The 24,667-nt window shown below is 53.2% G+C and overlaps 3 non-coding genes across 3 annotated transcripts; 2 read left to right on the forward strand and 1 right to left on the reverse strand.

Moving 5' to 3' along the window:
- The first annotated feature begins 212 nt into the window (after positions 1-212).
- Positions 213-284, forward strand: TRNAQ-CUG (transfer RNA glutamine (anticodon CUG)). Its single transcript has one exon. It is a non-coding gene; the product is annotated as a tRNA-Gln (tRNA).
- Positions 285-3,345: 3,061 nt separating this feature from the next.
- On the forward strand, positions 3,346-3,427 carry TRNAS-GCU (transfer RNA serine (anticodon GCU)). The gene has a single exon. It is a non-coding gene; the product is annotated as a tRNA-Ser (tRNA).
- Positions 3,428-6,222: 2,795 nt separating this feature from the next.
- Positions 6,223-6,294, reverse strand: TRNAM-CAU (transfer RNA methionine (anticodon CAU)). Its single transcript has one exon. It is a non-coding gene; the product is annotated as a tRNA-Met (tRNA).
- Positions 6,295-24,667: the final 18,373 nt, after the last annotated feature.

Consider the following 24,667-nt stretch of genomic DNA (forward strand, 5'->3'; position numbering starts at 1 on the left):
GGGGAATACGCAGGTAAAAGGGGGAGAGGGTTCGTGAGGTTTGGAAGCCGGTGTTTTCCAGTAAGACCCTGGGGTAGGAGGTGTGCGACAGGTGACAGTCCACGACTCCATCCCGGAGGAGGAAAAGCAAGGTGTTCCCTCCTTCCCATCAACTGGATTTAAGGAAGGAGAAGTAGGTCATCCAAGTCTTTAGGGAAGTGATTCAGGAGGTGGGTCCCATGGTGTAATGGTCAGCACTCTGGACTCTGAATCCAGCGATCCGAGTTCAAATCTCGGTGGGACCTTGCGTGGCTCTTTTTCCAACTTCTGGCTCCTCCTTTCCCCAAGCCAAACCTTTTGCAAAGGAACCCCTGTGCCCAAACTTACTCCTGGCATTCCTTCCTGTACTGAGCCCCTGTCTGCAGTCACCAGTATTGGGAACAAAAAGAATGCCCTCTGCCCTCCTAGGTTGTTTAGCTGAATTAAGGATTAAAGTCACATGAGACATATTAAAAGGAGAAACTCAAATTTAATTTCAAACTTCAGGGAACCCAAACAGACATGAGATTCCAAAGACAGCAAAACAAGCTGTCTGTATATGTTATTCAGAACTAAGTAGAGAGGGGTCCCTGGAAGGGAAGGGCGATAAAAAAGAATGTTTGGTGGACAGTGTTTGTAGGGCCACTCAGAAGCAAGGGGACAAAGAGAGAACTTTGGGCCTTCCCGGGGTCCTCCTCTCTGTCTACTGCCCCTGGTTCAAAGTATGACGTAATTCTATGCTGATAGCTTTCTTCCTGCTGCAGGATCTTTTAGGCAGTTGTGTGTGTGTGGGGGGGGGGGTGTCAGTTTCTTCCTGAGTTTTCTGGGCCTTGATTGTCTTCAGCTCAAAATAATCTGCAAGCCCAAGTGACACATTTTGGAGTGGCCTGCCCTTGGCCCCTGCACTTGCCAAAGGCTAGCTTAATGCCTGGGGTGCACAGCTGGTTGTGGGGAGGAGGGCAGGGGAAGGAGAAATCTCTCCAGGAAATGCGCAAGGAAACCTCCCAAACCTTGCTGGAACTGGAAGTTTCTAGAGAAGATCTGCAAACGGAGACACGAGGAAAGATGGCCTGTGAGAGGAGCAAGAGAAAACCTGGTGATAGTCGTGGACCCAGAAAGTCAGGATGGAAATTGACAAAAGGATGTACCCTAAGCTATGGGCGCAGGTGGTCGAGCAAACTGTCCTCAGACAAGACCATGAGAACCGCAGCCCTAATTCAGAGGTCTGGGTCGGTAGATCCGATCCGATCCGCGATAGTCAATACTCGGTAGACGTGAGGCTTCGAGTTTGCACGAGCAAGCTTTACACGTTCGGGGAAGGGGAAATGAGCTGATTCAGAGACTTCTCCCCCAGGATAGCGTGTTTACTCCGCGGGCCTCGACTGTTCTGGATGTGGGTTCCCTGAGGACTTGGCCTGGAGCCGCCCCCAGCCCTCTCTGCTGTTGCCGGTCCGGCCCTCAGATCTGGGAGCCCCTTGTGCACCAAGAGCAGGTGACCAAAGTCAGTCTTCTGTGACCGTCCCCAGTGACCTCAAGGAGATCTCCAACGCAGAAAAAAGAGAAAACCAGTCAAGCGCAGGCACGCAAACAATATTTTTGAACAACCAGACAGGACAGAAACATATGTATTAAGATTAACTATGGGCTTTTTAAGTAGTGATGTGGAAATCCGCACATCTTAATTGTTACAACCGAACAGACTATCTTGCGAGTGCAAGGGATTGGAGCTCGGCGGCGATCAATCAAGTTTCCCTCCCCTTCCTGCCTACGACCCCTTGTGAGCTGACCAGCTTCGCAGCAGCTCTCAGAGCGGTCTGAACCAGTCTCCCTGGCTATAGTCCTCGTGGAGATGACGAATAAAACACTGACTAACCTACTTTGAAGTTGGCTTTTCCCCCCAGGGGACAGATTGTTGTGCAGGTTGGAAAAGTGCGGCTGCTCTGGGAACTGCTGGGGCCCTTTCTGTTTGGAAGGAGGCTCTGATGGAAGAGGAGAGCAGGGCGAAAAGCCGGATGTGGTCAGAAAAAAGCAGCTCCAGTGTCAGTGAAGATCGGAGAATGCATGCCACCGAGGCCAGAGGGCTGGAGATCGGGACACAGAGAAACACTTTCCTAAAATGTCCCTTCCCGACCACGCACCTGCTCCTGATGGATGTGAGCCGTCCCTGCTTCCACATCCCCTTGCAAATCAGGCCGGTCTATTTCCTTTTATGCGACAGACTTCTGCGGCCTGTGACCTCGGGGGTAAAAATATCCCCACTGACAAGAAAGGACAATCGGAAATACTGGCGTCTCCGACATTCTGGAAGTATTGTCGGTAAGCAGGACAGGGGGCGGTGTCTCAGTTGCATATTTTATACGATTTCTTGGAGAAGGAGGTGACAAATTTCGCATCTACTTCAGAGTAACATCACACTAAACGAAAGGGAACAGACATGTATCACGGAAAGTTGGCGCTTTAATTCTTTTTACTTATTCAGACTCATAAGAAAATCCTCCTTCAGTTTTGTCAAAGAAAAGAGATAACCACATTTTGTAAAAGTTATTTGTACATGGTTGCAAGTCCCTTCTTTGCTAGCGCTTTTATTCACTGCTATCATGTATTTATTAAATTCAGTGACAGGAAATGTATTAAAGAGTCTACTTTAAATAATGCACCTTAAGTAATCATAAAAGCACACTTTCATAAAAGCACACTTATTCAAAAGCACAAACTAGGGGTCTTTTTGCTGTTAACCTCCACCGAAGTCTTCTTATTCAAGTCGTCAGTTTTCCTCTGTGGACACATGACCTGATGGGGAAAAATATTCCTGGCCCTTTCACTAAAGAACGCATTTCCAATGCAATGCTGCTTCACATATGTAATAATCTACCTGTCAAACTTATCTATGTAGATCTTGTTGTGTGAAATGAAATGCAAAGCTAATTCAGGTCGGCAGAAGATAGATTTATTGTCCCTGGAAATAAGTAAAAAATAGACTTCAATTTATGCTCCCTGTTGCATAGCGGCAGGATAGGGTCTTCGAGCGCAAAATACATATCTGGAATATGTATTGATGAAATACAATTGATGAAATATGAAATAAAATTCTGGAAGGCAAGTGTGAGTACTGAGGAAGGAAGACAATTGAGGCTGGAGGCCCCGGCGGGCTAAGATGCGATTAACAAAACGGGGAAGGCTACCTGGAGGAAGGCGGAAAGGACTAGAGGTAGGAAGTCCCTGCCACGACTGTGATTTGAAAAACAACGCCACAGCTCGGGGTCACAGAGCAAAGCTTGGCCAAAAGTAAGACGTTAAAGAGGTACCTAAAGGGCTTGCCGCTCGTGGGACGAGGTGGCCGAGTGGTTAAGGCGATGGACTGCTAATCCATTGTGCTCTGCACGCGTGGGTTCGAATCCCACCCTCGTCGGTCCTGGCTGTCGGGAGCGCGCGGTGTGAGTTTTGCACTCCTCACCTTGGTGTGCGACGTTCCGCCTTCACACCCTCCGTCCCCTTCCGACGGCGGTTTCCTTGCCTTCTTGCACGGCGGGGGGAGGGCGAGTGCTCCCTTTTAGAGCGCCGCCTGCTGCTTGCGCCCCCTTCCGCGGTCGCGGAGCTGGGGACTCAGGCACAGCATCCCTGTGGCGCACAGTCCTTGGCCCCAGTCACGTCGGGGCTCAAATCGCAGAACCAAAGCAGCCGAGGCTTCGGTCCGACGCCGGCTTCCCCTCCTGGGAACAGTTTACAACTCTGTTCACCGCCTCCTTCGTTCCTCAAGCCGCAGGAATCCTTACCTTTCCTTGTTTCTCGTCACAGCCCGGCGCTTGGGAACCTCCCGTCTCGAATTCGCTTCAAAATGCTGATGGGCGGTGGGCGGGTCAGAGCAGAAACGACCTCCACAAAACACTGCTAATGGTTTAAGGTGGTTGGTGGGCATTTGCGTGTATATTACACAGTTCCTGTTACTTTTTCAAACGGCCATAACAAGGGTCTTAAACTTTTCACTTGGAAATAACTTCGATCTTAAAGAAAATTGGTAAGAATAAGAATAGAACAAAACCCACCTCTATACCTTTTATTGGGATTCACCTATTAACATTTTGTCCCATTTCCTCCCTCTGTCTCCCTCCCTGCCTCTCTGATTCAGTCTCCATGTTCGGTCTATCTCCATTTCTCCCTATTTTTTTTTTTTTTCCAGAACCACGGAAGAGTAAATTGTATGTTTCATGGCCTTTTGCTTTTAAATACTTAAGTAGATATTTCCTAAAACTAAGGATGTTCTTTATGTATAACGACAGTATATGTATCCGTTCAGTGTATTTAACAATGATACTGTTTTTAAAATCTCTCACCTGTATTTCAATTTTGTCTACTGGCCCAGTAATGCCCCTTAGAGCATCCCCTCCCCCAGTACAGATTAGGTATTGTATCATTTGTCCAAAAACATGTTTTTTACTTCAATTCCAGTTAGTTAAGTTCAGTTGTCCATCTTTAATCTAAAACATCATCGCAGCCTCTCTTGGTATGTCATGATATTGACATTTTTTAAGAATACAGTAGCTGCTCACTTTGTTGTTTGTTTTGTTGTTCTTTAAGAAAATTTCTTACATTTTAAAATTTTTAAATTTTTAAAAATTTTTACATTAAAATTTTTTTCTTTTAAGAAGTTTCTTAAATTTCTTTTTATATAAATTCTCGGTGGCGGGTCAGGTCATGATCTCAGGGTTCGTGAAAGTGCGGAGCCTGTTTAGGATTCTCTATCTCCTTCTCTCTCTGATCCTCCCCAACTCGCTCTATCTCTCAAAATAAATACATAGGCTTCAAAAACATTTTTTTTAAAAAAGAGCTTTTACTGAACCTGCTGGGTTTTGATAGATTTTTTGCATACATACATATAAATTTTTATTGATATGAAATTCACATTACAATTCACCATGTAACCATTTCAAAATCTATAATTCAGTGACTTTTAGTTCATTCACAAGGTTGTGTAACCATCACCACTATCAGGTTCTAGAACATTCCTTTTTTTTTTTTTTTTGGATCTTCTGTGATTGTTTATTTAGTTTTGACTTTTTTTTTTTTTAATTTACATCCAAGTAAGTTAGCATATAGTACAACAATGATTTCAGGGGTAGTTGATTGCTTTATAAGTCAAAATAATCTTCATGCCAAAGTGGCCCACCTTGGGGGAGCCTGCCTGCCCTTGGCCCACCAAAGTTACCCCTCAGATTTAGCATGCATTAATAATTCTTACCTGAACCCATCTTTACTAAGGCGGTTGCAAAATGATGGAACTTCGGCTCCAACACTGTCTGCACGTTCTGTGACAAGTCAGGGCGCACACCTTTAAATGCAAAGGATCAAAGCTGTGCCTCCTCCTCCCCCCTGCCCTGGTCCCTTCGGCCCCCCTCACCTTACTTCTATTTTTCCATAGGATTTCCTCTTCATTTTCATTATTTAAGGTCCTTGTTGTTACAGGAATTTCTATTTTCTTGTTATAATGTAGAGACTCACTAAAGAGTGCTTTACTTACAAAATTTTCCTTATAAACACATTTTTGCAAATACCTTAATGGCTTCCATTTTCCCCCTGAATTTGTCCATGGGATCCTGATGCACACACTTTTTTACTTTAATGCATTCCTTCCATTTTCTTCTACCATTTCACATGTAACTTCTTTGCATCTGTTCCATAAAATCTGATGCATAAAATCCTACAAATGGCGTCTTTGTGATTATTACAACACGCGTTGCTTTAGCGAAGGATTCCCGAAACATTCCCATTAACTTGACCTAAATGTGATAAACCGTGCACAGGGCTGCATAAAGAAGTGAGGAGCAGGACACTGATGCCCAAGTAAAATGCAATATAGTCATTGGGCAGAAGTCAATGAAAATGTTTTTCCTTCAAGTGTAAAAGAAAATAGAAAACTATAACCGGAGACAAGCATGTATTCTGAAAGATATAATGCTCATCCACCGGAAATGAAAGGTAAATTTGTCACCTCTTCCCAAGTAAGAAGGGTGAGGTTTGCATCTCTTTTGAAATGAGACGGGCAGCTTTTGCAAAAAGAAAAAAGAAAGAAAAGAAAGGAAAATACCCATTTGTAGAAATTAGGTAAAGGGTGAAAAAACATTGCAGGAGTTGTAAAGAACAACAACAACAAAAAAGAGATGCCTTTAATTCTACCTTTCCCCTCTTAAGGTGGGAAAGGAGGAACCCTAGCAGAGGATGGTTTCGATCCATCGACCTCTGGGTTATGGGCCCAGCACGCTCCCGCTGCGCCACTCTGCTAGCTGCGACACCCACTCACCTATTTGCTCCCTAAGAACATGATCAGGTATCGCATTTCCTTGTATAGGTAAATTGTGATTTTGTTTATAAGATACAATCCTACTCGGGAATAAAAACAATATTTTTTTGTGAATTTTATCATACATATAACGACACAATTCAATCTCAGAAACATCACGCTGGGCAAAAAAAATGCCACACAAGATGATGTACTATAGGATTCTACTTATGTGAAGTTCAAGAGCAAACGAAACTATCTGGTGACAGAAATCAGAAGAGGGATTAGCTTGTAGGATGCAGCACCGACGGGCAAGGTGGCAAGAGACAACCGTCTGGAGTAAGGGGAATGTTCTCCGCCTTGATGCGAATGGTGGTCACACGGGATGCACTCAAGATCTATGCATTTTACTGCATGTAAAATATACTTCAATAAACTGCTGAAAACACGGAGGGGACCACAGAGATGTAATAACCAAAAGGGAAGAGAGGGAGGGAGAGCGAGAGAAGAGAAAGGAAAAGAAAGAAGGAAAGAAGGAAGCAGGGAGGAAGGGAAAGTGGGAGAGAGAGCAAAGAAAAAGAAGTACTTTCTATGTATACTTCAGGGAGCTAAGGCAATAGTGGCCCCCAAAGCTTCCCAAAATAAGGTGTGGAGCCACGAAGAGCTCCCTGGGAGCAGGAGAAGATCCCCAACACTCGTTGGGGAAGCGCCTGAGCCAGGCCTCCAGCAGCCAGGACGCGGTCAGCGCAGAAGGTCGCTTTGGCGAACCCTGGCGGCCGCCTCACGCCCTCTAGCGCGCGGGCAAGATGGCGGCCGCCTCACACACTCGCGCGCGGGCAAGATGGCGGCCGCCTCACACCCTCCCCTGCCCCCCAAGCGCGGGCAAGAAGGGCCGCTTGAGGAAAAGCTGCTCCTATAGATTTGAGCGCATTCTCCTCAAGGAGGGAAAGAAAATTGACTTCTAAAGTGTTCCTTCCAGGGCTGCATTTCCTTCATATCAGTTCTAAGAGTGTATCAAGAAAGACCAAAACTAAAACATGGATATTAGTTTTCTAGAAGCACATTCTCAGACAGGTAGAAATCACGTCCTTTCACCCAGTTACAGATTTTTCAAGACTTCTGTGTACACACAACAGGCTTAGGTTTTCTCCACGTTGCCCGCAAGGTCACAGTTCCACCGGCACTAGGCAATCTAGAAGCTTCACGGTGGTTGCTCCGCTGGGGAGGCGGTCTTGTGTCCCTGTGAGGAAGAACGGTGTCCTCAGAGGCTCTGGAAAGCTGCCCCTGAAGGCGGGGGCCTCTCTAAGACCTGGCCGACTGGTTCTGTGAGGAAGGCCAAACAAACACAATCTGTGTGGCGCTTTATGGTGGAGGCCGGAGAAAGTACTGAGGAGAGAAGGGGCCCCTCACACGGCCACCCTCCTCCTCATGCTCTCCTCTGTGACCCAGCCCAGTGTGATGTGAGTAGAAAGCATCCATCTGCCACAGGAGAATGCTCAGCAAAACTGAGCGGTCTGCCCGTCTCCGGCCACACCCGTAACGACAACATCAGCGTGGGTCAAATGCCCTTCTCTCTCCTTAATAGGAAACGTATTTGTATTTTTTTTTTTGGAACAGTCTAGAAGGCTTTAAAATGAGAACCCGAAAATCTTGTCTTCTACACTCGGTGCACACACGTCTCACCCCAACCAGGGTAGTCTGCTTGAGCAGAAATCTCATTTAGATGGCAAAAGAAAAACAAAAAAGGAGAAATTACAACCATAGTGAAAATGTAGATTTCTCGAGAATAGGGCACAGGCTTGCGCGTAGTGTGAGGAAAACATGGAGCCTCTGAAGATGCCAGAGGCTACCCTCCTGCGTTTGCTGTAGCATGAAACATGCAGAAATATATTAAAAAGATGTTAAAACATGTATATACAATAAATATGTAAAATAAACTAATCTTTACTTCAACACATCCTTTTCGAGTGCCTTCTATTGAACGGACCATGCCCACCCACCCCCGGCCTCGTGGGGCTTTCTTTTGTCTTTCATTTTCCATGACCTTGACCTGTAGGATACTGGTGTCGTGGGTGGAAAGGAAGTGGCCAGCGAAACCGGTGTGGCGAAACAGCTCTTAACGTGATGCCCACGATCCCTCCCTCCTGATGCCCACGCCCTTGTGCGATCTCTTCTATGGCAAAGGCGACGGGAGGTACGTGGTTACATGTATGCGATGACGGGATTAGTTACAGGACATGGTATCACCCATTTACTTGCTGGGACCTAATCCTGTTGCCTCCTCTGCTCACACACCCTACCTCCTGGTTGGTGCTCACTGCCAGCTACCGAGTTCGAACTCACATCCTTAACGGTGGTAGCTGGTGCCTTCGCAACCTCCCACATCTGGGGGAGGGGGCCCCAGTCCGTCCCCCGTTTGATTCCTCCCTCACATGACAGCCACAGCAGTCAAACCCAAACTTGTCTCTTTCTTGCTTAAAATCTCTCCCCTGTTCTCCGCCGTGTTTAGGACCCGGTCCACACCGCGTGCCCACCTACCTGCCTGCTTCTCCCCGGCCGTGCCCGGAGGCCTCCCAGGTGATCCTCCCTGCAGGTGATCCCAACACACATCCACTGTGTCTCCCAGACCGGCCTGTGCACGTGCTCGGTCTTTGGCCCCGCGACGCCCTTTTCTACTTGGTGCTCGGAACACCCGAAGGCAGAATGCGAGTCGAAGTGTTCAGCTACCGTGTCAAGGGCAGCAGACAAAATCCTACACGTTCCTCTTGCGCCCACCCCCCACCCCCCCACGTATGATGGCAATCTTGGGTCAGGCGATGCCTTTAAAAGTCGCGACAGCATGGATATTTAGAGCCAGACATCCCCGCAGCGGAGTTCTGGCTCTGATGATCTGAGAGAGAGGAGTGAGCACGGACTTTGAAGCCGTGAGGCTTCAAATCCCAAATCTAGCCCTTTACTAACTGGGTGCGCTCGGGCCCCATCTCTACTGCCGGGAGTTTAACAGTCATTCCTGTGTCAGAAGCTTATTTCAAAATTTTATTTGCGTGTCATCAACCGGTTTAAGATTCTTTTTCCCCCTGGGCCTCTTCCAAGGGATCCATAAGGCAGGAGATAGACGGAGCGCGGGCGTCATTGTCGCCTCCTTTCGTGGGCTCACTAGTGCTGAGGACTGTGTTCCTTCTTACTCCCCTTGGTTAGGGAACAGAGGTCTGCCGGGTATCTGCTGTTCTCCCTTGCTTCTCAGGTGCTAGAGGCTTCCTGCCCCTGCCTGTCCCCTCCGGGAGAGATGTGCGGGTGGAGCGGTGACTTCGCCAGGTAGAAATTAAAAGAAAAAAAAAATGAAGTGTAGACTTCGGTTCCCTAACTTGGGCGGTTCTGGCTCCCGCCGCAAGGATCGTGACCTTTAATGGGGGGAGAGAAGTCATCCCTTCACGTCAAAACACTGCGGTGAATTCAGGAACCAACACGCGCAGCCCTTAAGTGGGGCGGCGCGCCCCCCACCGTCGGCCAGGTCCCGGAGACCTTTTCACGCGTGCTCTGGCTCTACCCACGTGGCACCGTCCCTACAGGCCATCCCTCCTCCAAACCCAGCTCAAAGCAGGAAATGCGCGGAGCCACGAGCGCGCGTCTCCGCGCGGACGCGCCAGAGAGCGCCCGGCCTGGAAGGAGACTGGCCCGGGGCTTTCCTTTTCTGGAATGAGGAGTGGCCGCTGGGATCGGAGGGACTGAGTCTTGACTTGCCAAGCTCTTAGGGGCTAAATGGGCGGAGAAAGGGACGGGGAAGAGCCTCGGACACCGCTCCTGGGCAGAGACTGGAACAGCTTGGGGTGGGGGGGAAAGGGGTACAGCAAGAGAAGCCCATCTCGGTGCCCTTGAGGGTTGGTCAGTCAAGGAAAATTACGGCAGATTTCATCAAGTTCGATTCAAGGTCACGTTATATCAAAAGCTCCTCCGGGACTCATCGAAGCACAAAGCAACGCCAAGTCAGGGTAGGCGTTCCTGGGGCACCAGAGAAAGGGCACTGCTTCTTAGGGCCAACTAGAAGCTGGCTAGGACTTAGAGAGCATCTGCCCCTCCCCCTAAGGATGCCGGGAGTGTGGGCTGTGCTCCCTTCCCCCCCCCCACCTGTCTGTTCCCAAGGAGAGAGCCCGAGGCAGGGTCCTGACTGCGCTCCCACCTGACACGGAGAGGAGTGGGCAAGAAGGAGAGTTTCTTCAACTCCAGAGGTTTGGTTCCACCCGGTTTCATTCCGCTGTTACCACGAGGTACTTGGTCCTCTGATTTCTTCTAGATGATGGATCAGGGTGAGTATGTGGAAGCTCCAGCCTTAGATCTGGGATATGTTTGCTTTAGAGAATTGGAGGGCACCGAGCCCGTCACAATACGGAGGCCCAGACCAGGGGACGGGGGGGGCACCGGCTACTTCTTGTGGGCGTGATGCCTTCGGGAATGCCCCTGTTCCCGACTCTTTGGGGTTTTTGATTTTGCTCCAGTGGAAAAGGAAGAGGCCGATGGTCTGAAAGGTCCTCTCCCAACGGAACTGCGGGCGGGTGGAGAGGCCATCCCAAAGCCAAGGCCGCTGCTCCTGGTAAGGGGCCCAGGGACAGGGGTGCTCTGAGCAAAGGGGGCTATGCCGGGGCCCCCAAACGTAGTCTTTCTTGCCGAGGTGTTGGTCCTCCCCAAGGCCAAAGGCTTGCTCTGGCCGGCCAGGCCCCGGGTGTTCTGGCTCCGGCCTTTCCCAAAGGGCGTGAGGGCGGCGCCCGTGGTCCCACTTCGCAGTGCTGCGGTGCCGAACGCTCCAGAGTCGGAGCTCCTGTCCGGGGCGGGCACACTGACCCCGGACTCCCCGCAGTCCATAGGGGTCACCAATCCCCCGAAGGCAAAAGGCCGGGGGGCCGTGCTGCCGAACACGGAGTCCGCGGCCCCGCTCCGGCGGGTCTGGGCCGCAGCTCCAAAGCCGGCTGCGCCGGTTTGGCCGAAGGGAGACCCCGCCGGAGCGCTGCCCAAGTTTGGCGGGACGCCGCCGGAGGGGGCGGAGGGGACGCGACAGAGGGAGGCGGAGGGCGTCAGACCCCCAGAGGCCGACCGCGCGGTCTTACCGAAGGCTGGCCCAGCCGGGGTCGGGGCGGGGGCTGCCGTTGCCCACGTCCCCGGACCGAAAGGACTAGTGACACTCGGGCCCGGCGGGGCCGGGGGTGCCCCCTGCTCCTGCCCATCTGGAGCCCCAAGTGCCGGCTGGAGAGGGGCTCCGGGGAGAGGTGGGAAGGGGGGCCTTGGGCCCGCCCCCGAGGGCGCGGGGAGTGCGGAGCCGAGGCCGGAGGCTCGGGCCGTTAATGCCGACCGGCTCCCGGCCGCGGGCGCAGAGGCTGGCAGAGGCGGGCCCCGCAGATCGGCAGAGCTCTTACGAGGGGGCATCTGCGCAGCGCCGGAAAGAACCTGGCTGAAGATGGTGACCGTGTGCACGGCAGGGACGGGGGCACGCGGGTGTGGGGGGAAGACGAAGCTTGTGGCTTGGGAGAAGCAGGCCCTGAAGGCACAGGAGGCCCCGAGAAGGAACGCGCGGCAGGCAGGGGCGCCGTCAGCCTGGTCCGCGGCACCGCTGACACTCGCCGCGCCGATGTCCACGGGGGGCGGGAAAGGAGAGTCTTGGCACGCGCGGGCCGGGGTGGCGGACACGACCAGGGCGGTAGCCTTGAGCTGGCTGCGGAGGAGATGGGGGGGAGCAGGGGGAGCGGGGGGCGAGGTGTGCTGGGGAGAGGAAGGAGCGAGCCCGGGCCCGGCTTGACGCGGTCCTCCGCGGCCAGAGATGGGCCCGAAGGTAGGGGCCAAGAGACCCGGGGCTGAAGGTGCCGAGGCGGTGGCCGAAGTGCTGGGACGTAAGGAGTCTCCGATCTCGCCGTTGGGCGGGAGCCCCGAAGTGGGGTGTGGCGTGGGGGGGGGGGCAGAAGCCGCCGCAGGAGGCGCAGGTGCGGGGGGGGAGGGGAGCCCGGCCGCCCAGAAAGGCCGCCCTTTGCACGGCGGGCGGTGCGGGGGTGAGGGCCGGCCGCTCCGGGGGCGCGGCGGTCCCGCCGGCCTGAGCCGCGGGGGGGGGGGGGGGGGGGCCTGGTGGCGTCCGAGGCTGGCGACGGGGCGGAAGCAGGGCTCAGACGGAGCCAGGTGGCTGCGGACTCGGAGTCAGAAGAGGGGCGCGGAAGGGGCTCTGGCTGCGAGCAGCCGCGTGAGGGCAGCGGGCTGGCTTCCTTCAGGGGCGAGAGCGCCGCGGGGACCGCCCGGCCGGGGGACGGTGGCGAGGCCGCCGGAGGCTCCCGCGTCTCTGCGAAGCTTCCCGCCCGCGGATCCGCGTCCTGGGTTCGAGCCGTGCCTGCACCGGGCGGACCGGGAGACGCGGCAGGCTGAGCGGCGGGGCCCGGCTCGGGGACACAGCGTGTGGGGACCCCGGTCCCGTCCTCTCGGGCTGTACTGCTCCACCGGAGCCCGACTTCGTGCCCCGAGGCCTGGTCCTCGTCAGGGTCCGCGTCGCCGAGCCCGGGAGGAGGTGGACCCGGGGTCCCGGGGCTGCGCGGCGGCCGCGGAGGCCCCTGACGCTGCGGCTCAGAGCCGCCGGACGCCGCCCGGGACCTGGCCGGTGGCGGTGGCCCTGGAGACGGAGACCGGCGACCCTTTCCTTTCTTTCTCACCGGCCGTTCTGGGGGCTGCAGGGCCGCACCGGGCGCCCTTCGCTTCCCGGGCGCGCCGAGCGGTCTGGACGAGCTGTAAGAGCTGCTGATGGCGTTTCTCGGGGAGCGCGGGGGGCCCCCCGAGTGCGCGCGGGCCTCGGGGCTCCGGGAGGGGCAGCCGGGGCCCCCGCTCGCGCTGCGGTCCGGGCCCAGGGAGTCCGGGCTTCTCCTCAGCGGCCCCGGCCGGGGCTCGAAAGACGCGAGGACCCCGTTTCTCAGCAGGGGCCGAAATGCGGACGGCCTGGGGTCCGGGCTCCGCCTGGCGGCCTGCAGGCCCCCGGGACGGGGCGGGTCTTCCCAGCCCGCCCTCCCCTTCGCGCACCCCCGGAGCGCCCGCAGCACCGTCTCCTTTGCGCAGGGGTCCGGGGGCTTCTCGGAGGCCGGGGGCCCAGCGGAGCGGATCGCGCGCGCGGGCCAGGGCTCGGGGGGCGCGATCCTCACGGTGACCGGGCTCCGCCGCGCCCGCGGGTGCCGGAGGGACCAGACGCTGCGCCTGAAGTAGCTGTCCCACCAGTCCGACGGCAGCGGCCCCACGATGGCGTTGCGGGGCCTCTTCACGGGGAAGCGCCTCCAGGCCTCGTCGACGGGGCCCGCGGGGTCCCGGCCGGGCGGCCTCCGGGGGGGGCCGGTGCCGCGGCGCGGGGTGGGCGCGGTGGACGCGCTGCACCTGCTCGGCGGCGTGCGCGCGCGCCCGGGCCGGGGACGACGGCGGGGACCCCGGCCTGCCCAGGTAGCCGCCCATGCGGAGCGACGCGGCGGCCGGGCCACCGGGCGGGTTTCGGTTCCCGAGGTCGGAGTCGGCGTTCGCCGCGTTCCCCCGACGGTTGGGACCCTGGCGCGAGGAAAGGGCGAGGCTCTCGGGGCGCTCGCCCGCCCGCAGGCCCGGCGCCCGGAGGGAAGGGAGGAGGGGACCCCGGGCCGCGCGCCCCGCCGGGGACGGTGCGGCCCGAGCGCACCGAGGCTCGAGCAGCCGGAGTCCAGGGGGCGCGGGATCGGGGTGCGCGGGGACCGCCCTGGAGGCCGCGCTGGCGATCCGCGAGGCGGTTCCCACCTTCCCCTTTCCCGCCGCCCTCACCCTCTCGCCGCCAGTGACCAGCCACCTCCCGGGCCCGTCCTATGTCTCCCCGCCGCCCCGCCGAATCCGAATCCCGGTCGCCCTCCAGGCGTCGGCGGGAAGGCAGGAGGGGATGGAGAGGGACCCAGCGCCTGGAGGGCTCTGGGCGCGGCCGCGAGTCCGGGGCGCAGCCTTCTGTCCCCGCAGGAGCGGGTCGGGAGGCGAGAGGGTAGTGACAGGTTGGAGGGAACGCTCTCCTCCCGGGTGCCCAACAGTCTCCCTTCCTGAGCCCTTCGTGACTGTCTGTGGATGAATCTACCCCTGAAGTCTCCCCTGCCCACGACCTCAGTGCCCCCGGGAAAGAATTCTCCACGTTGCCTTAAGTTAAAAGTACAAGGTTCTGAACAGAGGACTCCTGGACAAGGGAAGGGGGAGGGGTCCTGTGCCACCGAGTCAAGGCCGGGCTGCTCTCGGCCCCTGTGCTGGGCGCCCAGAGTCCTGGAGGGTTCCAGATCAGCACTTTCATAAGGGTTTATGCGCTGCCGACCTCTCTAGGCTCCATCCGGAACCAGATGTCAGAGGCGCCTTTTCACAGACGGAGAGACCAGAGTCAGCCCAGGCTCCCCACCCCAGCGTTCAAGTGAGCCGCGGTTACTTCTCGAAGTTCCCGGCTCATGGCCCCAGGAGGCAGAGGGGATGGTGGGGAGAGCCCCCAGCAGGAGGTCAGCCTCGGAGGAGTGGAGCCGGGGAGGGACCGGACTGAGAGGACCTTGAGACTGGGCTCTGGGTCTGGGTTCAGGGGGCGGGCCGGGCAAGTGATGGGACTCTGGAGGGCCGACAACAGAGCGCAGATCCCTGGGCCTAGGACGGGGTGGGTCTGTGCGAGGACTCTTTACGAGAAAGTAAACATAGGAATAACCCGAATGTCCAAAAATGGGACTTAGTTAAATAAATTATGGTACAGCTATAAAATAGAACAACAACGTTAAGTCAGACCTTTATGTATCCACGTGTAACTATGTCCATGATACATAAGGTTCTTTTAATCTCATATAATTTTAAATACTGGGCTTTCTGGGTGTGAAAGTGTGGCTATATATTTTTAATGTTTATTTATTTTGAGAGACAGAGACAGAGACAGAGATCTTGAGTGGAGGAGGGGCAGAGAGAGGGAGACACGGAAACCAAAGCAGGCTCCAGGCTCTGAGCTGTCAGCAGAGAGCCCGACCGGGGCTCAAACCCACCGACTGGTGAGATCATGACCTGAGCCGAACGCTAAGGGACTGAGCCACCCGGTAGATTTTTAGATAAAGATGTGCTCAGAGAGGAAGGGAGGATATTGACTAAACTATTAACATAATGGTCATCTCTGGGGTGGTAAGAGAGTGGCTTTGGAAGGGATTCTTTTTGGTTTTCCTGCCCTGTTTCAAATTTCCAACAAGATTACATCTCATAAATAATCAAACGATCTCCATTTTCAAAGAGAAAGGCTAAAAAGGAAAAAAAAAGTTACAAAGAAGATGTATTTGAACTCAGTGTCTGGGGCCAGGAGATGAGCGGGGGGGGGGGGGGGGCATCGGAAGAGTCAGGAATCCAGTCAAAGGGAAGTGGACTGTGATCCTTGACAACAGCCTGGCTGAGGCGCAGGGAGAATGAGAGGGGAGAATAGAAGACCACTTGGAACATTCCTGTGTGCACGATGGCGTGACAGTATAACTGAGTTAGAGGTCCGTGCCAGGTAAGGAGACAGAAAGCGTCACAACTCTTGGTGCTGAAAGAAAAAATGGATCAGCTGCATTGCATTAAAATTAAAAAAAAAAACACCTTCTGCTCTGCACAATACTGTTAAGGGAATGAAAAGACAAGCTGCAGACTGAGAGAAAATATTTGCAAAACATATCTGCCGGAAGACTCGTCTCTAAAATATACCTAGAACTGTTAGAACTCGCAATGAGTGTTTCAAAACCCAGTTTCAAAAGGGACAAAGGACCTGAACAGAGAACTCCCCGTGGAAGGTATACAGATGGCCGACAGACGTGGCAAGAAGTGCTTGGCATTGGACGTCATTAGGGAATCGCAAATTCAAGCATCAGTGAGATACCAAGGCGCACGTATCGGAATGGCTAAAATCCAGGACACTGGCAACACCAAAAGTTGGTGGGGATGTGGGTCGACGGGAACTCTCACTTTTTGCTGGTGGAAATGCAAACCGGGCAATAGCCACTTTGCAAGACACGTGGGAAGTTTCTTACAAGAGAAAACATTGTCTTACCGTGCCGTCCAGCAACCACACTGCTAGGTATTTACCTAAAGGAGCTGAAAAGTTTTGTCCATGCAAAAACCTGCACATGAATGTTGGTAGAAGCTTTATCTCTACTTGTCAGGAATTGGAAGCAGCCAAGGAGTACTTCGCTAGAGGAATACACCGTGGCACATTCCTACAGTGGAATAGTATTCAGCACCAGACGGAAATGAACTGTCAAGTCACGAAAAAGACACGGAGGAACCTTAAGGCTGTATTGCTACGCAAACAAAACCAGTCTGAGAAGGTGCTGTTTGATTCCCGCTCTATTACATTCTGGAAAACACAAACCTATCGAGAGTAAAAAGATCGGTGGTTTCGAGAAGTGGGGAAATCGGTGGGGCACAGGGGACTTAATTCTGCGTGAAACCACATCGGTGGTCACAAAATGTTGTGTATTTGGCAAAACCCATAGACTGTAGGACAAAAGAGTGAACCCGAATGGAAACTGTACTTTAGTTAATAATAATGTACCAATATTGATTCACCAGTAGTAACCAATGTACCACACCAAGAAGATGTGGATGGGAGGGGAATCGGGAGTGGAAGTAGGGGGAGGAGAGAGTGTAAGGAAACTTTCGGTACTTTCTCTTCCATTTTTCTGCAAACCTAAAACTGTTCTTAAAGATATAAAGTCTGCTAATTTTAAAAATTAAAATGGGGGCGCCTGGGGGGCCTCAGTCGGTTTAGCCTCCGACACTTGACTTCAGCTCAGGTCTGATCTCGCGGTTCATGGGTTGGTGAGTTCGAGCCCTGTGTGGGGCTCTTCCGCTGGCTGACGGTGTGGAGCCTGCTTGGGTCTCTCTCTCTCTCTCTCTCTCTCTCTGTCTCTCTCTGTCTCTCTCTGTCTCTCTCTGTCTCTGTCTCTCTCTCTCTCTCTCTCGCTGCCCCTCCCTGCTTGTGCTCTCTTTCTGTCAAAAATAAATAAATCATTTATTAAAAAAATGAAATTTGCAATGTCTTGGCGCTTGGACTCCATGCCTCAGTCCTCTTAAAACCGCCTTATGATTTACTTAACACAATAGGTAAATCACAGGTGCGTCGCTGTTTTGTTGTTTAAGCAAGTAAGGCAGGCATTCAGCACATTGTCAGTTACGCGGGAAATTAAGGCAATGGTTGACAGGTCTCGTCGGCGAAATTGACAAGCCAAGGTTTAGCGCGGCTCACTTTACCTGTCTGCCCTTGTGCCGGATCCCCTTCCCCGGGATCTGGGGCCAGGGCCTTGGGGTGAACTGAAATTCGTTCCGGGAGAGAGAGACGGGAGGGGTGCGGCCTAGGAGGATGGGGTGGTGGGTCAGGGCCGCTTCCAGAGTGAGGGTGATAGAGACCAAGGCAGACCTGGGGAGAGGGAGGGTGCAGGGGGCCGGGACGGGTGTGGGGGTGGGGAGGGGCAGGCCCTGCGGGCAAGAGTTGCTGGAGAGTAAGGCAGGTTGGGGCAGAAAGCACCGTGGGGCCGGCGCGGCGGCGGCTCAGGCTCTGACCTCTGACGGAAAGATTCTTCTAAAAGGAGTGCCAGTTTCTGTATAGAGAATGATGCTACTTATATTTTAAAAAAACGTTTATATGTGTTTCTGGGGGGCGGGGGGGTGCCCATTCGTGGACTCAGGCCGTGAGAACGTGGCAGCTTCAGTTCCTGTCTCCCGGGACGGTATTGCCAGGAAGCCAGGGTGCCGGACCGAAAAGGAAGCCTCGTGACGCAGGCTGCAGCCGAGGGGGACGCGCGTGCGACAGATGTGGGAGATGGGGGGAGGACAGGCCGGAGGAGGGGGCCCAGGTCCCTCAGGAGAGGTTGGGGGCCCACGAGGCCGTGCTCCCCGAGGCTCTAGGATGGGGCTGGTTTGGGGGGTGCGGGAAACACCCCCAGGGGCTGGAAGAGGCAGGTGCTCCCGGAACCTACTGCGGGAGTGAGAGTGCGCCGCTGGGCCGGTGCCCACGGCAGCGGGGAACCCGCGGACCGAGAAGTCCCCGTTCCCGCCCCCAGGCTTCCAGCCCCTCGGGGTCCCGCTGGCGCCGCCGCCGAAGGAGTCGAGGACGGTTTGCTGCCCCGGCTCCGCCTGACGAGCAGGCGAGGACGCGCTGGGCACACCACGTGTCTGGCCACGCCTAGATTTGTGGCGCGTCTATAAACAACCGCAAAAGAATGGTGAACACACACTAGCAACGCCTCTGGGTGGAAAGGTGGCATCGAGGAGGAGCGATCTGAAGCTTTAAAGCTCCAGGCAGGCTCTGATTTCTCAAGCTGTGTTGTGCAAATCGGTGTATTCGTTTTACTCTATATATTGCATCTGGGGGCTTTGTTTTGTAAGTTTAAATGCAGGTTAGTTAACACATCATGTAATAATGATTTCAGAAATAGAATTTAGTGATTCGTCACTTACAACAGCCAGTGCCCACCCCAGCAAGTGCCCCCCTCGATGCCCATCACCCATCTAGCGCCTCCCCCCCCCCCCAGCAACCCTCAGTTTGTTCTCCGTATTTATGAGTCTCTTACGGTCTGCCTCCCTCTCTGCTTTTATCGTATTTTTCCTTCCCTTCCCCCATGTTCATCCGTTGTGTTGCTCAAATTCCACACATGAGTGAAATCGTATGCTAATTGTCTTTGTCTGGCTGACTTATTTCTATATATTGCATTTTTGAATGGGTATGTGGTTTTATGCAGTCTACTTTCCACACTGGAATATGGTGTATCCGGGTCCATCTTATGCGGTTGAAAGCAATTAAGGTACAGTAAAAAAAAAAAATTTTTTTTTAAATCTTAAGTCATCTTGTATGTACCCACTAACAGAGGGAGTAGGGATTCTATTAAAGTTTGGGGGTTTAGCTCCTTGGACAGAACACGGCGTTTCAGATCGCTTTCTAAGAAAACTTCAGAGCTATGAACCCACGCTGAACGTTTTGCTCTCACGGCAGCGTCCGAAGGGGGAAAAACTTCTCTGGGACGCTGCAGGAAGGCCCGCGTGAAAGCCGCGTGGCAGTTCCCTCTGGCAGCCGGCTGAAGTTCGGAAGTGACCCACCTCCCCGGCGGAGCCCCGCAGCCCCGGGGAACCCAACGGAAGGTTCCACGCACCGTGGGCGTTGACGACAGCACGTGGGCCCAGGTGTTGGCGGGGCGATTGTAAGTAACGCGTCCACGCGACGTGCGGGGGCGGGGGGGGCGTGGCCTCCGGGAGAGCGAGCCGAGCAGGGCACGCCCGGCAGAGGGCGCTCGCGGAGGGCGGCGGGGGCCGAGGGGCGGGGCCTTCGCTTGAAGCGGCGCCGCGGTGCGGCCTCCCGGCGCAGCGTGGGGAGCCTCGGCCTGCGATCGCGGGCCCCGGAAGCTTCCTTCGGCGAGGATTCCGCGAAGCCTCCCGCTCTGAGAACGTGAGGGGGGTTTGCAGATTCCTGCAGGCGTTTCCTGTTCTCCCTTAGCGCCCGCTTCGCGGGGACAGAAGGGCCCTGCGTTGCTCCAGCGCCTTCCCGGTCGTCTTCTCGAACCCCCTCCTGTTTTCCCACCGGAAGGCCCCGCGCTGTCTCTCTGGCCACCAAACACGACTCTTCGTCTTTTTGTTTTCTCTTCATCCCCCCGCTCCCTTCCCTTCTGCCTCTTTTCCTCGTCTGCTCCTTCTGTCCCCGAGCAGCGCTCGGCAGGACGGATCCAGGAGGCGGACTAGTCGCCTGGCATCGGCTCAGTCCCCGCGGCATCTTCGCCGGGTGGCCCTGGCCGAGACTCTCTGCCTGTCCTCGTCTGTAAAGTAGGAGCGGTCCCCGTGCGGCCCTCGGAGGAGTTTGTGAGAATAAACTAAAGTGAGCCTCTGTGAAGCATTAGAACGCGGCTTTACGCGTAGTAAGCGCTGAACAAGTGTTTATCGAATACGTAAGTCGTCTTCTCTTACCTTTATGGTAAACTTCCTGCGTTCAAGGCCATCTCAGCGTCTTTTTCCACGTTCACGTTGCTTTTAACATTCCTCCCACATTTTAAATACATTTTCGCATTGATTATTTTGCTTCTGCTTTAGTTAATTCCGTTCGTGACATCCCTCTACTGTTTTTTTGTTTTTTTAATTCCTCCCCTCTTCCTTCTCTGTATTTCATACAGGAAGCGACTTTCTTAAAAGGTCCAATTCCCAGGAGGCGGTTAAGCATCTGACTCTGAATCTCAGCTCTTGGTCTCGCTGTGTGGGTTGGGGCTCCGCGCTGCGCTGGGCGTGGAGACTGCTTAAAATAAACACAAAAGACAAAATATCCGAGTCCCAATCCCCTTTGCTGGGTAACCTCTTGTCTTCTGTTATAACTTCTCTTGCTTTTTTTTTTTTTCTGCCTTATATTTTATTCATCGTTATCACAGTCCCTTTCTTTCGCATTTAAGATGCTTTGCATACGTTCCAGACGTTCTACATATTTTCTTTATGCTTTTTGCAGCCACTTATGTACCAAGCTCTTCTCCTTTTTCCTGGGACTCACTCTCTATCGTTCTGCAAGTGGCTTTTGATTTTCTCTGATTTCACCAGTGGACGTGTGTAGCTTTTATTCCTGTTTCTCCCGGGAGCCTTTCAAAATGTCTTTACATATAGCTCTTCAAAGTCTAGCATTCTCCTTTCATCTCATGTTGCAGCCCCGTGGAGCATCGGTACTCTCGTTACCATAGCAACTGTCTCTTGTCTTCCACTTTGCTGCTGCTGGTTGACACATTTCATTTTTATTTTCTCTTTCTTCATTCTTAGTCCTCTTTCCACGGATCCCCTTAATTTCTTCTTTCCCTTCTTTATTTTTGCTCATCCTCTTATTAAATGTGTTCTCTTGGGGTTTTTTTTCCATTATTTTTTAATCCTTATATGTCGATCAAGATTTCCAGTATTGTTTTAATAATGCCTTTAATTATTCTTTTAGCTTTTAATATCTGTACGTATACAGTTGTCTAGAAACCCAGGCATTCTTTTTTTTTTTTTTTATCCATTATCTTTGCGCCTTGCCTGTTTGCTTAATCTTTTCTTTGTTTCTGGGGCTTCTCTTTAATGTTTTAGGCCTTCTCGATGCAAACCTCGTGCTGGTTTACACACCTCCACTTTCGCCTTGTTGTGATCACTGTATTTTCTTCTTCCTCAGCTTGTCTTTGTAGGATTGGCCAGGGTTCACCAGAGAAACGGAACAAAGGGCATCTGGAGAGGGTGACACAGAGAGAGAAATTTTAGGGAACTGGCTCACCCCGCGGTGGGGACTGACAAGTCCCAGTTCTGCAGGGGGAGCCGCTGGGCTGGAGCCGCAGGGAAGAGTTGTCACAGTTCCAGTCCAAAGGCAGTCTGGGGCAGAATTTTGTTACTGATTGGATGACACCCACCGCATTCTGTAGGGAGGGTATCCCGATTTGCCCCAAATCTACTGATTTAAATATTAGTCTCACCTAAAAAATACCTTCAAGTAATATCCAGACTGGTGCTTGACCAAATTAATACCTGGACACAGGTCGCTTCGACAAGTCAACACCTCAAATTAACCGCCCCCCCCTCCCCTTCCAAGCTCTCTCCCTGTGAACGTTCCTCTTCAGTCTCCTCCTTCTCGGGGCTCAGGACCCGTCCTCTGCTTGTCCCCTCTGCCCTCGCTTTCTCCAGAGCAGCTTTGCATAGTGTGCCTTTCTAAACGCTTTCGACAGACGCCACCCAGAATGGCACCCCAACCGGAGGGGGCGCTTGCAAAACCAAGGTGGCTGAGCCATTCCCTCCCAGAGCCACCAAGCAGGTCGCGACACAAAACGACAAACTCGAAGCACACTGTCTGCATTGCACACACCCCCTCCCCTTCCCTCCGACAAGCCACACCACGACCACAGCCTGCCGTCTCCACGGTCATGGAACCGGACGGTGGGCGGACAGACGCCCGTTCCTGTGAGTTTTCTCGTTCGTCGCAGAGTTCCAGAACAGTTGCTTCTGTTCCTTGTGGCCGGCTTATTGGTTGCTCCCGTGGAGGGAGGGATTCTGGGAGCCCCTACTCTGGCACTTTCTTGGCGTCCTGTGTGTTCACCGGTCAAGGACGTTTCTTGCAGGCACGTTATAATTGGCTCTTGCTTTTTTTTTTTTTTTATTTTTTTATCCTGCCTGATAACATGCAGCTTTTAATTTGTTTTTCTCCCCCGACACGCCCCTTTTTGACCACGTCCCGACGGAGTTTTTTAATGTTTATTTATGTTGAGAGAGAGAAAGAGAGGCAGCACGAGTGGGGGAGGGGCAGAGAGACAGGAGATTCCAGGCAGGCTCCCCGCTGTGAGCCCAGTGCCCGGCGTGGGGCTCAAACTCACCAAACCACGAGGTCATGACCTGAGCGGAGATCGAGATCGGATGCTTAACCCAAGCGCCCCAATAGCCTGATTAATTTTGAGCAAGAATGTGATGCCATCAGACAGGATGTAATTATTTTCCACATAATAAATATGTTGAGGGGCGCCTGGGTGTCTCAGTCGGTTAGGCATCCGACTTCGGCTCAGGTCATGATCTCGCGGTCTGTGAGTTCGAGCCCCACATGGGGCTCTGTGCTGACGGCTCAGAGCCTGGAGCCTGTTTCCGAGTCTGTGTCTCCCTCTCTCTCTGCCCCTCCCCCGTTCATGCTCTGTCTCTCCCTGTCTCAAAAATAAATAAAAACGTTAAAAAAATTTAAAATAAATATGTTGAATGGCAAAGTCAAGCAAGAAAATTGAACTAATCGTAAATGCACCACAGAACACCAGAAAAGAGATTTTCAAGTCATGAGTTAAAAAGTAAGTTTGGGGGGGTGCCTGGGTGGCTCAGTCCGTTAAGCCTTCGGCTCGGGTCATGATCTCGTGATTTACCCGTTCGAGCCCCGAGTCGGGCTGTGTGCTGACAGCTCGGAGCCTGGAGCCTGCTTCGGATTCTGTGTCTCCCTCTCTCTCTGCCCCTACCCCCTCACGCTCTGTCTCTCTCTCCTTCAAAAATAAACATAAAAAAAAAACTTAAAAAAAAAGTTTGGAAGAACGAGCCAGGAAAGGAGGGATATAGTGCTTATTTGTAGGAAATAGAATTAGTATGACATTTCTTCCCCCTATGAAGGGGGAGTTGTAAAAAAATATTTAAATGATGCCACTTTCAGCTCTAAACTCAATTAATGCTCCTGCCTGAGAGAGGAGAAACAAATTTGGAGTGTAAAATCGTGAGTAGCGTTTGGCAAATGTGTATGCGGTCAGTAGTTCTGGAATTCAGGAGGAAGGTCTTGGCCAGAAACCATCACTCGGATAGCAATGAGTCGTTGCAAGTTCCTACATGTTACAGGATTGTCCAAACTCCTTGAGACCCTCCGCGTGTAGTTTCTTTTGCTTTAGATGTTGAAGATACATATTTTTGAAGATTTCATTTTTGAGGAATCTCTACATCCTGCGTGGGGCTTGAACCCACAACCCCAAGATCGAGTCCTACGCTCCACCGACTGAGCCCGCGTGCTGGGCATTGAGGATGGTTAAGTTGAGGTTGAAATCGTGGGAGTGAATGGGATTGCTAGGAAAGAGCACGGAGTGAGGGCAGAACCCACGAGAAACGCGGAGGTGCAGGGATCGGAAAACAGGGCTGCGGGGGGAAAGGTCAGAAAGGGAAGCTGAGTGAGAAATGGGACAGCAGAAGACGAGGAGCAGCAAGGATGTGGGAGCGGTCGGTGGTGACCAGCCGTTCGGTCTTCTGCCAAGAGTTTCACATATACCTTGTGAAGAAAAGGAGAGGTCTACAATTTCTAGGTCAGTGTCAGGAGAAGGGCTGTTTGTTAATTAAACGACAGAGACTTTGTCGTTTCTGTTGGGTGGCTGGAAAGCGAATTTGTCTGGTACCTTGATGAATACAGCTGATCCCTTTACCCACCTCCGTGGGACCCTCACGGCATCTGTAAACGTGAGAAATGTGTTCTCTAAGCAAAGGGAATTTGTCGTAACAAGCAAAATTAGCATTTTAACCGCAGAAACTACTCAGGAGTTTTAACTGTGTGGTCTAAATATGTTTTACGATTCGTAACGCAGCAGCGTGCGGTAATTATTCTGAAAAGTGAATTCTATACATGTACTACCATTTTTTTAAGTTTTTAAAAAAATGTTTATTTATTTTTGAGAGAGAGAGAGAGAGAGAGAGAGAGAGAGAGCGGGGGAGGGGCAGAGAGAGGGAGACACAGAATCCGAAGCAGGCTCCAGGCTCCGAGCTGTCAGCACAGAGCCGGACGCGGGGCTCGAACCCACCAACCGTGAGATCACGACCTGAGCTGACATCCAGAGTCAGACGTCCAACCGACTGAGCCACCCAGATGCCCCACCTGTACTACTGTTGTCCATAAAAGGGACAAAA

Source organism: Lynx rufus, unplaced genomic scaffold (assembly GCF_022079265.1).
Source record: "Lynx rufus isolate CCGP_SWC_20201006 ecotype Redwood Valley unplaced genomic scaffold, mLynRuf1.p SCAF_6, whole genome shotgun sequence".
NCBI classification, from domain to species: Eukaryota; Metazoa; Chordata; class Mammalia; order Carnivora; family Felidae; genus Lynx; species Lynx rufus.